The sequence below is a fragment of the Hakea prostrata genome, chromosome 3 (assembly GCF_041222555.1).
Source record: "Hakea prostrata isolate BN-2017 chromosome 3, UWA_Hpros_2, whole genome shotgun sequence".
Lineage (NCBI taxonomy): Eukaryota > Viridiplantae > Streptophyta > Magnoliopsida > Proteales > Proteaceae > Hakea > Hakea prostrata.
This window is the reverse complement of record NC_142602.1, coordinates 55,350,534-55,365,177: the sequence shown is the minus strand read 5'-3', so window position 1 is coordinate 55,365,177 and position 14,644 is coordinate 55,350,534. Positions and strand designations below refer to the sequence as shown.

Below are 14,644 nucleotides of genomic sequence, written 5' to 3'. Positions count from 1 at the left end.
TGATGTAAGAAATTTCAACTCAATTAATGCAATTTTTGGTTTTCAACAACTATCTTTTGATTGGGGGGCATCATACACCACACTCAAGAACGGATCCAGCCACAAGGCATCGGATGAAAATCCTAGTGAGTCCCTTCACGTACTTATTGTATTTTTTCGGAATTTCTTAAGTCAAGGCATCGGTTTAACACCCGAGTAAGTTCTTTAATAAACTTATTGAATCCGGAATGTCTTTAAGTAAAGGCATCGGTTTAAAACCCGAGTGAGTTCCTTCTATAAGGTATCGGTTTAAAACCCGAGTGAGTTCCTTCTCAGACTTATTGAATTTCTCCAGAAATCTTTAAGTAAAGGCATCAGTTTAAAACCCGAGTGAGTTCCTTCTACAAGGCATTGGTTTAAAACCCAAGTGAGTTCCTTCTCAGACTTATTGAATTTCTCCGAAAATATTTAAGTAAAGGCATCGGTTTAAAACCCGAGTGAGTTCCTTCTACAAGGCATCGGTTTAAAACTCGAGTGAGTTCCTTCTCAGACTTATTGAATTTCTCCAGAAATCTTTAAGTAAAGGCATCAGTTTAAAACCCGAGTGAGTTCCTTCTACAAGGCATCAGTTTAAAACCCAAGTGAGTTCCTTCTCAGACTTATTGAATTTCTCCGGAAATCTTTAAGTAAAGGCATCGGTTTAAAACCCGAGTGAGTTCCTTCTACAAGGCATCGGTTTAAAACCCGAGTGAGTTCCTTCTCAGACTTATTGAATTTCTCCGGAAATCTTTAAGTAAAGGCATCAGTTTAAAACCCGAGTGAGTTCCTTCTACAAGGCATCGGTTTAAAACCCGAGTGAGTTCCTTCTCAAACTTATTGAATTTCTCCGGAAATCTTTAAGTAAAGGCATCGGTTTAAAACCCGAGTGAGTTCCTTCTACAAGGCATCGGTTTAAAACTCGAGTGAGTTCCTTCTCAGACTTATTGAATTTCTCCAGAAATCTTTAAGTAAAGGCATCAAAGGCATCAGTTTAAAACCCGAGTGAGTTCCTTCTACAATGCATCAGTTTAAAACCCGAGTTAGTTCCTTCTCAGACTTATTGAATTTCTCCAGAAATCTGTAAGTAAAGGCATCAGTTTAAAACCCGAGTGAGTTCCTTCTCAGACTTATTGAATTTCTCTGAAAATCTCTAAGTAAAGGTATTATAAGACCTACTGCAACAATGATTCAAATGAGTAGCAAAGTTCAAAGATGAAGTTCAATTCTTTATTTCTTAAAACGACCAGAAGAGGCCAACCTTTTATAAACAAGTGTTGGGGTACAATCTTCACTCGGTCAAATGAGAAAGACGTCATCAAGAAGTTACAAGATTGAAAGAACTTTGCCAAAAGTAATACAGAGTCAGGAAGCAACACAAATTTAGGAAGAAGAAGAACAGAGTCGGGAAAAAGCATGTTATCAAAATCCTCTGCAATTCCATACTCTTTATCCAGCTTGACCGGAAGAAGTTTGATCTTTGATGAAACCTGTACTCAGGCCAAGTTCTTCATAACTGAATCCAGGGAAAGGAGCATAAGGAGGGGAATCATCAAGATAATGCATGATATCCGGATCTGGGGGCAGAGGATCAATCTTATCCTTGGTCCAGTCAGGGGAAGGAAGACCCAGCTTGGCAAACACTTCAGGATGACAAACAGCGCTGTAGGGAGTCGTATCGAAATGAGGATCTTTCCTTAATATCGATTTCCATACTTCGTTTTTGCCATCGCGGTATGCCTACAAGTTATAAGCATTCAACATGTCAACAAAGGGCTTACTGTGCAAATACTTGAAGATGCAAGCTCTGCAAACGTCAGTTGGAAGGGATTCAGGCAAGGGAATGTTAGCTTGCCTTTGGGGTAACGCTTCAGATCCTTTCGCCCTGACTTTCCTACTTCTCATTCCAGCCACCGGATCTTCTCCCTGGCATCATCCAAATCTGAACGAAGATGCTCAATCACAGAGTTCTTCTCTCTTGCAACCACCCAAGCTAATTTCCTAAGGCGAGCAATTTCAACGTCCTTAGCTTTGGAGTCTTCCTGAAGCCTGGAAACTTCATTACTCAGTTTACTAAGTCTAGAGGCTACTTCCACTTGGTTGTGGAAGTTGCCAGTGAGACTCCTGCGAACAACTTCTGAGTTAGACAAGAGTTAAAGAATAATCTTCAGCATCAAAAGATAATGAAGAAAAACTTACATCACTAGTGACTTCATAAATTATCGTCTGGAAGTTTGGAAAGAACTCTGCTCTGGCTAGGCATTTGAGCAGCAGTGCACCAGTCCAGCGCTTTGTCAAACTCGTTTGACACTAATTCAGACTTCCTCAGGGGAGGAGAAGGATGAGCTACATCAAGAGAAGGATGAGCTGCATCATCCACCAACCGACGGCGCTTCCTAGTGGCAAAATCCTTCGGCTCCAAAGAAGGAGAGGAAGAGGATGCCAAACAAGCACTAGAGTTGGAAATAGAAGCAGCACCTGCTGGGACCACGCCTTCTTCAGATGCCAACATAGTTGCCTCAGATGTCTGAAGGGTCTCCTTCGAAGAATCCCGAATGGTTTCTCCAATAGTGACATCAACAGCACAGGCAGCGACAAAAGGATCAAGATCTTCCTGGGAAGATCGAACGGTCTCTTCAGGCGAAGGGAGCGTAGGAGAAACACCAAGAGAAACTAGGGGAATCTGATTTGAAGATTCACCAACATCAGTCTCCTCATGCTTAGAAGATTCACCATATGCAATCACCTCACTGGCGGCAACCTGCGTCGGTACAGGGGTAGTCTTCTTGTAGGACTTCGCCCTAATAAAGCTCAAATCGATTATGGGAGGCACTGCAAGTACAGAAAAGGCAGTATCAGTACGAAAATCCAACAACATTCAGAAAAGGGAAAACCATAATTCTCAAATACCCATTAAGTGAACCCGAAGTATTACTACTGTGAATTTCACTCAGGGAGAAGGAGAAGAGATTCGTGACATGGGCAAAGTAAAAGCTTACTTGTTCAGATGCTGATTGAAAATATTGTTGGAATACGAAAAGTACAAACACAACAAAGGAAGACGGAATGTCGTTTTGTTTTGCAAATCTAACTTGCAGATAGCAGGATAAATGAGAAGTACCCTTGAGGAACTTAAATAGCCTTAGGGAGTGAGGCAATGGTTGAGAGCCAAAGGCAACCAAAGGACCGGATCGAAGAAACGCTTTGAGTTCTTCAAAAAGTAAGATCGACGGTCAGAGGAAAGCCACGTGGAAATATGCACTTGGTACGAGAATACCTCCAACTGTCGCGCCACCACTTAAATGATATTTATATTTCCAACTCGTTGGGAGAAGTGAGTGGTACACAAAGGCAGGGAAAAGTTTGGACCTTGTAATAAATGAAGGAGTAGTTGAGAATATGTAAAAGCTGGAAGCTAAAACATCTCTACCGAACGCCTCTTCATGATATCCCAAAGGTCATCCGTCGTCAAGATACAAGGAGTTAAGTGATAAGTGATAATATATATCATTTATATTTTATTTCCAAGACAAGCTTTTGGATATAGGATGAGGAAATATTTAGACAATCATTGGAAAAGTTCTATTTTCATTGATTATGGAGGGTCAAGCTTTACCAAAAAAAAAAAAAAACCTTGACTCCCTAAGATTCTTCCTCATTATCGACTGAGGAGTCTTTCTCAGGATCGTCTTCATTAGTCTTCTTTTCAATGACAGGCTGTGAAGTTTCTTCTTGAAGGGGCGGGGAATCAGCAAGATATTCCTCATAATTCGGGTCAGCTGGAAAAGGATCATCCTCTCCCAAAGCCCAGTCTGGGAAGGCCAACTTAAGCTTCCCAAAGATTTATTTGTGACACACCTCACGAAATGGAGTTGTGTCAAAGGAAGGGTCGGATTCGAGGATCTTTTCCCAAACATCATTCTGCCCCACGCGGTAAGCTTGGAGGCGCCCAGCAGTTTAAAGAAAGAAACGTTGTTCAGATATTTTCGAACACAATCCTTTCGAAGCTCTGGTTTAACATGTTCGGGTTTGCTAGGAACTGCCATCTTCAGTATACGTTCATTCTCTATGGTTTAAACTCAAGACTGTCACCGAACAGCGTAGCAGCTTTCTTCTGTTTCCTAGCCTCGCGCTCGGCAGCAACAGCGCGGGCATTTGAAGAATCAAGGGCCTTTTTCAAGGAATTCATTTCCTCATCGTTCTTCACCTTCAGCTCTTTGGCTGCTGCCTTCAGTCGGTCTATTTCAGAATGGGCCTTCGTCGTTTTCTCTTCACAGTCTGCCAGCAAATAGCCATTGCGACCAACTCAGCTCAATGCCTCCATGTGTTGGTAAAAGCTCAACACGACATTCCTGGGGACGAGGAGATTATCAGAGGAACTCATAAAAAATTATGAAAAGCAATTAATGAAAGATCAGGAGGGATGGTACCTTGTGGACTAACTTACAAGGGCATCATCGTCCAGGGCTTCAAAGGCCTGACGATCAGCAGGCAGAAGACCAAGAGAACTCCATTCTGCAGCTTTCTTAGGGTCTTATGTTGCCCTATCAGTCTGCTTCAGTGTCCACTGAGGCATGAAGATCTCCTCGCAATCTTCATTCTTTTTGGATTTTTTCTAGGAGGAAGCATCAACCGAATCGTGCTTCCTTTTAGTTCGAGCGGCGGAGGGGATACCAGACTCTTCCACCATTGGTTTTTTCCCTTTTCCCAAAGCATCAACCACTGGCTTCAAGTTCCTAATACCCTTGTAGGAACTAAAAGGAAGCACAATTCGGTTGATGCTTCCTCCCAGAAACTACTTGTTCAGCAGTCAAGGCTCGAGGCAACCGTTGCTCAGCTGTCACAACAGCCCTGGCAGCCTTTACCCGAAGATTTTCAGGGTTCATTCTTGGTGGCACTGCAAAGAAGGACAAAAATCAGGATTGCAAAAAGACATATCATTCTTAGAAAATTGAAGGATGATGGTTAAGAAGCTCATGATGAGCCAGTCCCCAGTACTGGAGGATGGAGTTGTATTCCATCTCATATCCATGTATCACCTGATACCATGGAATTGATTTGATCTTCCTGACGGCCGTTTTGTCTTCTTTGGATAGGGGAAGGACCCGATTACCCTCAGAGTATGAAGTATATTGTTTCCAAACAGTTGGGGAGTTGAGATCTGATTGAGGTGCTCAACAGAAAAAATATCGATGGCGCCATCCTTTGTGATTGGAAGGGCAAGTTCCTTTAGCAAGAATGCTGCCCCTCCAGTTAAGCTCAGTCTTATTGCGCTTGGAAAGCACAACCCAACCGGGAGGATGGGAGATAGAAAGAAGATGAAAATGCACGAAAAGAGCAAGAGAAGGCGTAATGCCAAGTTCAAAACATAAACCCAAGAAGCCAACGATGAGACGCCAGCTATTGGGAAGGAGCATTCCAGGGCAAATATCCCAGTGATTCAGGATGGCTGCGAACAAAGGATTGAAGAAGGGAAAGTGAACCCCGCTTTCCAGTGCATCTATATATAGGGAAAATTTGCCTGGAAGGGTCGAATCAACCCTCTCATCAGGGTTTGGAGCCCTAAGGTGGTAAGAGGAAGGAAAATCAAAACCTTGAATGGCTGAAAGAAGAGTTTCCTCCTTATACAAGGAGGCAACAGAATCGTTTCTACCACTAGGTTTGGAAGTTTGTTTTGACAGCCCAAAAGACTCTGCGGTCACCCTAAGAGTCATGGATGGTCCAGACTCAGGAAGGGCAGAGGAAGTTTCAGCTTTTCCTTCTAATCTCTTCTGGTTAACTTCTGCGAAGTCACGCCAGAGAGCAATTAGGGTTTTATTATCACTATCCAATTGCTCAGAGGGAAGGGAAACAAAAGCCTCGTTACCATTATCACAATTACTGGCGTTGGGCACAAGGGAAGCTTCGGAAGAAACCCTATTGTCCTCCATTACTAAAGTCTCAGTACGGTACAAAAAGAAAAAGAAAACCCTGGAGACAAGAAGTTAACTTTGCAAAGGGATCAGTAAACTTACTGATTCAATGAGGCAAAAAGCTTGAGAATGAGAAGGCACGAAGGAGACGACGAGGTTTCAAAATTCCAAGACAAGAAGAATGAAACCTACGAAGACAACGAACCGCTTTTAAGCACCCACACGAGTGTTCAAGGACGTGAACGATCGAGATTTATTCAGCATTGACGATCAAGATTTGAAGACGGTTTGAAAGTTTGAACTCACGAATCCAAAACAGGCGTTCAGAAACCGTCGTTTAAAAAATCCCCATCCCTCAGATCCTACATGTGTAACTTTTGTTTGAAACATCACGTGGATTGCACTTCAGGTACGTCCTAAACACTCCCTTTTGCTATAGTTATTTTCTTTGAATTTTACGTATTTAGCTTTTTTTTTTCCTTCTTCTTCTTCTTGTGTGTATGCATGGTCATCGGTCCCTAAACCCTAAGTTGACTCCACTTGACTTATAGTTAGAAGAGACTTTGGCCAACCTTAGAAGGTAAAGAACCATGGCAAACTATGAGCCTCCAATAGGCCCTTGAGTGAGCATTTCATTCCTACGATATATACTCCGATTTCTTGTATTAAGTTGCCTGACATAGAGGCGGCTCAATATGAGATCAAATCTAGTGTGAATCAAATGCTACTATCTTTTTACGGACTTGCCAATGAAGAGCCTCATCAGCACTTAGATGAGTTTTTAGAGGTGTCCTTCACGATTAAAATTCAAAACCTCTCAGTTGATGCTTTAATGTTACTGCTTTCCCATTCTCCCTTAAAGATAAAGCTAAGCATTGGCTTCATTTTTTGGACAGTGTTAAAATTTCCACTTGGGCAGAAATGCTACAGGATTTTCTTAAAAAGTTCCTCCCCATTGGTCGTACCAATAGCATTAGGAGAGCAATAACAAGTTTCTCCCAACAAGAAGGAGAACAATTTCATGAGGCATGGGAAAGACTAAAAGAATTACTTTGAAAGTGCTCCCACCATGCTATTCCTGAATGGCAATTGGTTCAATGCTTTTATGATGGCCTTAGAGACCGACATAGGCAAATGGTTGATTCTTCATGTGGTGGGACTTTCATGCACAAGAATGAGAAAGAGGCATGGGAACTTTTTGAGACCCTTAGTGAAAATTCCCAATACCATGCTTCAGCAACTAGGATTGAGATTCTACCCATTGGGCATCCAACTAGGAGCGGTCTCTATGAGATCAATCCTACTGTTGAAATGAACACTAAGGTTGACTTGCTATCTAAGAAATTAGACTATCTCTTGTCATTAGGACAACAAACCCCATATCCATTTCCTACAAGTCTCTCTCCACCTAATCAGACTGTATCATGTGCTTTATGTTGTAGCCTTTCCCACAATGTCACTGATTGCTATTTGGCTATTCAACACCCTGAGTTCGTTCAAGAGCATGCACGTTTGGCCCAAAGAGTTTCTAAATTGAGCAATGACCCATTTTCCACTACCTACAACCTAGGATGGAGAGACCACCCTAATTTTTCATGGAAAAAAACCAATGCCCAATCCCTCTTATCAAATACCTTATAGGCCACCTCCATTTAATATGCACCAAAATGCCCATAGGAATGAGCAACAACCCTCACATAATTCATCATTTGAGGATAAGGTATTAAAGCACTTAGTGGATTAGAGCAAAACACTCAATTGTTGCATTCCCATTCTTAGTCCATTAACAAATTGGAAACCCAACTTGGTCAACTAGCTGATGCCATCAGTAGGAGGGAGGCTAGCCAATTACCTAGTCAACCAATAGGCAACCCTAATCATCAAATTGGGTATGGGAAAGAACAAGTGTGAAATCCAGCCCAAACCTAGCCAGGGATCCCTATCTGTTTTGGGTAAAGAAGGATTTGTTTAAATGTTGACTTTAAAGTTGGACCGTGATTTCAGTTTTGTTTAATGTTGACTTTGAAGTTTGACCGTGATTTCAGTTTTACTATCTTTGAAAATCTTAGGAAGCCATGTCAAACCTTTCTCTTAGGGTTGATCCAATGTCCCAAAATGAGGGATGATGTCTTCGTGGGCCATCTCAGTAGAAGATATGGTGTTTGACCCAAAACCCATAGATATTGATGATGGTGTTTCCTTATGGAAACCTTAATTGATTTGGTGTTGAACTACTCACTAGTGAAGAAGAACTCGGTTGATGGACCTAAAGCTTAGTTGGACCTGGTTTGAAGACATCCCTCTATACTAGGTAAGTAGTATGATGTGTTGAAAGAAGCCCATCCAAAAATATTGAAGTTAGGCCCATTAAATCCCTATTTTTGAACAAGTTGTCCAGGCAGTGGCATTTTGGTAATTTTCTGTTTTTAAGGTTTTTAAAAGCTTTATTTCTTTTAATTTCGTGGTAAACATTCCCACTAGGTTTCTAACTCTCTAGAGAACGTGGAAAGGACCTTAGAACTTCCTCTTTGGCAACCAATCAATCAACAGGGTCAATTTGGTCAGTTTGGTGAAATCCTAGTAATTCTTGGACTCTTTGTGCTATTTAAAAGGGGGGGGAACTCCATGTTTTCACTCTCAATCTGTTCTAAGCCTTTGGAGAACGTGGGAAGAGCCCTAGATCCTCTCCTTTGAAGCCAAAGAAGACCCTCAAGCATCTGTTCAGATTTCTTCATCGGTTTCTCTTCTAAAAGGTTGGTATTCAATTCGTTTCTTCTTTAATTCACACTTTCTTCTCTACTTTTGATATTCTGATTATGAGAAGGTTATTACACTGCTGTAATAACCTCTTCTCTAATTCTTTTAGCCCTAGAGTGAATTCCCCAATTCACTCTATGTTCTTGAAGCCATATGGCGATGATTCTTTTCCCTGAATTTTCTACCTATCTTTATGATTGTGGGAATGTCTCATACTATTACCATGACCTTCCCTTGTGTCCTCATGATTGAGGAGTTAATCCTTGTTTTTCCTTGGACCAATTGGCAACCCTTCTAGTTTCTATTAATTCATTGGATCCTCCCCAAGACTTTCTTTATTATGATTTCTTTATCTTTATTCCCTAGGGTGAATCTTTATTCTCCCTAGTCTTCCCATGGGATATTAGGATTTCTTTCCTTTGAATTTATTTACATTCTTTTCTCTCATGGGTAGACCCTTCCTAATTCCATTCTTGATTTTGAAATACTAATGAGATGTTCCTTTATCTATCTTGGGTTGTTTTTGTGAGAGTTAATTATGGGTAACTCTCATGGGAGGTAACCAACTCTTTTGAGAGGTAACCATATCTGAGACCCTAATGTTCTTTTATCTGTTGGAAACTTCCCAACACATTTTCATATTGTGCATTCTTTGTTTCTCTTTTCCTAGGGTGAATCTTGATTACCCCTAGCCTTTCCATGAGAGCCATCAGTTTTGTTCTAAATCTGCGCACCGAAGAGGGGTGAATTATTTGAAATAACTAATGAACTCTTGTGCTCAATCCGAATATATTTCCCGAAACTAGACTTTGTAATGGACTTCCAGGAGAAAACCCCACTAATTTTGACCCCATATAACCTTTCAAATCCCTGTCCGAAGTTGCTGAACTATGTCTGTCAAATTCCTGCTTGCGCATCAAAGAAGATGAGCTTAGTTGGTGGACCTAATGAACTCCAATTCTTGATCTGAAAGTATTTCTGGAAACTAGACTTCTTGATTGACTCGTAGAAGAAAACCTCACTCAATTTGACCCTGTATAGCCCTCCGAATCCCTGTTTGAACCTTGCTGTTTTGCCTTGGTCGACTTCCTAGTCGAGTGGACCACTTGACCAAGCACTCGACCAAAGAAAGGTGAAATCCGAGAAATTGTAATATTATGGTTTTTCACTCTTATTTAAACCCTACTTCGAGTTTCTTAGTTACGGCAGCCTCCTAAACACTTTTTGAACGTGAGAAGATCTCTCTGAAACTCTCTCTTGTGATTTCGAAGATTCCTCTGCAGATCTGAAGCCTCTCTTCTATGTTCTTACAATTCAAGGTTGGTATCTCTTTTGAATTATTAATTCTCTTTTCTTGATCTTGTTCTTGATTGAGATCAGGAAGTTGATGCTGCATCCTTGCAACCATCCCTTCGTGATCTCCTTCGTTTCTTTGAGATCTATGATCATCATCATGATCTCAACCCTAGCCAAAGATTTTCTTGAAACCCTAACCCTTACTTGAGTCCTGGAAACTCTTGTTAACCTCCCATGCGAGGGAAACCTCATGGGTAATATTTCTAGTAACCTAAATTAGTTTTCCTATGATTTTCTTATTGCCTTTGGCCAATTATTTAATTTTCTTTCATTCTGTGATCTCAACCTTTTTATGGGAACCATAAGGTTGAAACCCTAATTTCTTGGGTTAGATCAAGAACCCATATTTTGAGCATGACTTGATGATTTTATCTTCCCATATGATTCTAATACATCCTAGGAAGTTCCCCTTCGAATTTCGGATCAATCCGACTTCAAACGAGGAAGTTATGGCCAAAGCGATCAGACAATTCCGTATCGACTTGCTTGGTCGACTGTTTGGTCGACTGGGCCAGTCTTCCAAGCACTCGACCAAAGGAGTCAGTTGCTTCGTTTTTCCCCCGAATTGATTCGTTTTTCTCTCGATCTTTTAGGCATCTTTCCTAATGTTGTATCTATGATTGTTAGGAGTCTATTTGCTAAGTTTGGAGTTGCTCTCTTTGGTTTTGGATCATATTCTTCGATAATCAGGTAAGGACAGTTGATTCCTTAACTACATAGATTGCTTGTTCTCTGGTTTCTACTTTATGAAACTATGAGATTACCTACTGTTGTTGTATTTTAATTCTGATTTCCTACTGTGAGAACAGTAGCACTTATTTATATTATCTTTTTCATTATTCATGTTATATGAGTTACTTATTCTTGCTTAATCTGATTTTGCTTTTACATTCTCTTGCATATGATGAACTATTGGTTGTGTATGTCATAACTGATCTGAGAATGTGTTTGCTTAAGTTTGGTTTGGGAATGGGGAGTATCCTACTGATGCTTCTGTCCTTAGACATCGGAGGGAATAGTATGGGCTGTTTTCCGAAGATGCCCATCGACGCTTTCCCGAATCAATGGTTGTCATACCTAGGGTTGTCTAGCAGTGTTTGGCTAGGAATACCCCTGTTATATCAGACCCGAATCGGAAGGGTATTGAGACCGAACGACCCGTGGTAGCAATGGGGATTCGTGGGCGCTCAAGACCGGTGAAAAGATCCGTGAGAGGACAGGGATCACATTGTGGATACTCGAAAGAGGCCATTTATTGGAGGGTTGCATATGGCTAGACTTGGGCTCATGGGCGCTCAAGACCGGTGAAATGATCTGTGAGGGGACATGAGAGCTTCCCGTTTACCATATGTGGATAACCAGTAGGGTTGATGAGTCCGTAGTCAGGGACTATTAGGACTCTAGTGGTACCGGAAAGGATCGTCAGGGACGAGGAATGGAAGTATCTGGACCTGAGTTGATGTAACTGAGTAGATGACTTGCATTGGGCTAGGCTTTTCCCTGACATGCGCCGGTACTTATGCCAAACGGTTGTGAGAGAGTGTGTTGACTTAACCCCTTACCATGGTTTGATGTGGACTTTACCCATTACCAACCGGCTGCTCAAGACCGGTGAAATGATCCGTGAGAGAATCCAAGATATCTTAAATGGTTGAGGATGTGAGCGGACTTACCCAAAGAAGTACGGTGCTATGACTTAAAGCATGTCTGCCATAGGGACCAGCATACATAGAGGTTAGTTGCATACATACATTATCTGTCTCATATTGCATTGCATCTTGTTATGTTTTGCCACATGTTATTTATGTTGTTATGGATTAACTTGCCTTACTGAGTTTCTTTCGAAACTCATTCCTTTTTGATCTGTGAAATCCAGCCCAAACCTAGCCAGGGCACCCTATCTGTTTTGGGTAAAGAAGGGTTAGTTTAAATGTTTGACCTTAAAGTTGGACCTTGATTTGATCTTAGCTTGTTGCTTGTAGACCCTTTTGGTTGACGATTTGGTGTCGGAACCCAAGCCCATGGACATTGTCGATGATGCCCCTCACTTGAGAGCATTGTCAGTGTTAGTTTTGAATCTGCGCACCGAAGAGGGGTGAATTAGTTGAAATACCTAATGAAATCCTGTGCCCAATCTGAATATATTTCCCGAAACTAGACTTCTTTATGGACTTGTAGGAGAAAACCCCACTCAATTTGACCCCATATAACCTTCCAAATCCCTGTCCGAAGTTGCTGAACTATGTCTGTCAAATCCTGCTTGCGCATCGAAGAAGATGAGCCTAGTTGGTGAACCTAATGAACTCCAATTCTTGATCCGAAGGTATTTCTGGAAACTAGACTTCTTGATTGACTCGTAGAAGAAAACCTCACTCAATTTGACCTTGTATAGCCCTCCGAATCCCTATTTGAACCTTGCTGTCCTGATTGGTCGACTCATTGGTCGACTGGACCAGTAGACCAATCCAATCGACCAATGGTGTCTGAATTTACCAATTTGGTCATGTCTCCTCTATTTAAGTCAAATCTCGGGAATACTCTGCCTCCTATGCCTCCTAAGCCTCTGGAATGAGTTAGAACCCTAATCTAATCAATTCCCTTGCATTCCTTGGTGATCTCTCACAAGACTTGAAGTAATCTTCTTCCTCTCACATCAAAGGTATGTCTACTCTCTTTTCTTTCTTCTCCATCTCTGATTTTCTTTCTTTAATCTGTTCTTGGCTGAGATCAGGAAGAAGATGATGCACTCTTGCAACCATCCACTCCATGATCTCATCTTGTTCCTTGAGATCTATGATCATCATCATGATCTCAACCCCCGACCGATGGAATCTTTGAAAACCCTAACCCTAATCCTTTGAAACCCTAACCTGGGTGATTATCTGAGAACCTTTTTGGTAACCTCCCATGTGAGGGAAACCTCATGGGTAATGTGGAGGTTGATCTAAATTCAATATTCTTTAATTCTTCTTGTTGTAATTGGCCAATCATCAATTCCCTCCCTCCTGTGATCTTAACCTTTTTATGGGAACCATAAGGGTGAAACCCTAATTTCTTGGGTTAGATCAAGAACCAATCTTTTGACCATGATTATCTTCCCATAATGTTTCTATTAACCTAAACAAGATTTTCTTATTATGTTCTTGATTGCAACCATTCCCTTTCTTCCCGTGATCATAACCTTTTCATGAGAGCCATAAAGGTTGAAACCCTAATTTCTTGGGTTAAATCAAGAACCCATCTTTTTACCATGACTTGATGATTTTATCTTCCCATATGATTCTAATACATCCTAGGAAGTTCCCCTTCGAATTTTGGATCAATCCGACTTCAAACGAAGAAGTTATGGCCAAAACAGTTTTCACTATTCCGTATCGACTTCGATTGGTCGACTCATTGGTCGACCGGGTCGATAGACCAAGGCAATCGACCAATGAAGTCGGTAGCTTCAATTTTCGCTCGATTTGATTCGTTTGCTCTCTGATCTTTTAGGTATCTTTCCTAATGTTATATCTATGCTTGTTAGGGGTTTATTTGCCATGTTTGGTGTCTCTCTCTTTGATCTTTGGATTATCTTCGGCGATAATCAGGTAAGGACAGTTAATTCCTTAACTACATAGATTGCTTGTTCTCTGGTTTCTACTTTATGAAACTATGAGATTACCTATTGTTATTGTATTTTAATTCTGATCTCCTATTGTGGGAACAGTAGCACTTATTTATATCATCTTTTCATTGTTTATGTTATATGAATTACTTATTACTGCTTAATCTGATGTTGCTTTTACATTCTCTTTTATATGATGAACTACTGGTTGTGTATGTCATGACTGATCTGAGAATGTGTTTGCTTATGTTTGGTTTGGGATTGGGGAGTATCCTTTTGATGCTTCTGTCCTTGGACATCGGAGGGAATAGTATGGGATGTTCTCCGAAGATACCCATTGACGCTTTCCCGAATCAATGATTGTCATACCTAGGGATGTCTAGCAGTTTTTGGCTAGGATATACCCCTGTTATATCAGACCCGATTCGGAAGGGTATTGAGACTGAACGACCCGTGGTAGCAATGGGGATTCACGGGCGCTCAAGACCGGTAACCAACCCGTGAGAGGACGGGAATCACATTGTGGGGGCTATTTATTGGAGGGTTGCATATGGCTAGACTTGGGCTCATGGACGCTCAAGACCGGTAACCAACCCGTGAGAGGACATGAGAGCTTCCCGTTTACCATATGTGGATAACCAATAGGGTTGATGAGTCCGTAGTCCGAGTTGGTCGGTGCCATAGGATACGCTGACTCTAGTGCGAAGGATACCGGAAAGGATCGTCAGGGATGAGGAATGGACGTATCTGGAACTGAGTTGATATAACTGACTAGATGACTTGCATTGGGCTAGGCTTTTCCCTGACATGCGCCGATACTTTTTCCAAATGGTTGTGAGAGAGTGTGTTGACTTAACCCCCTGCAATGGTTTGTCCTGAGGGATGAAGGACCCATTACCAACCGGCTGCCCAAGAATACCTTAAATGGGTGAGGGAATCCAAGATATCTTAAATGGTTGAGGATGTGAGCGGACCTTCCCAAAGAAGTACGGTGCTA

The 14,644-nt window shown here is 41.5% G+C and overlaps 1 non-coding gene across 1 annotated transcript; it reads right to left on the bottom strand.

The window, feature by feature from the left end:
* Positions 1-6,896: 6,896 nt before the first annotated feature.
* Positions 6,897-7,003, bottom strand: LOC149022539 (small nucleolar RNA R71). Its single transcript, XR_016172633.1, has one exon. It is a non-coding gene; the product is annotated as a small nucleolar RNA R71 (small nucleolar RNA).
* Between the last annotated feature and the right edge of the window lie 7,641 nt (positions 7,004-14,644).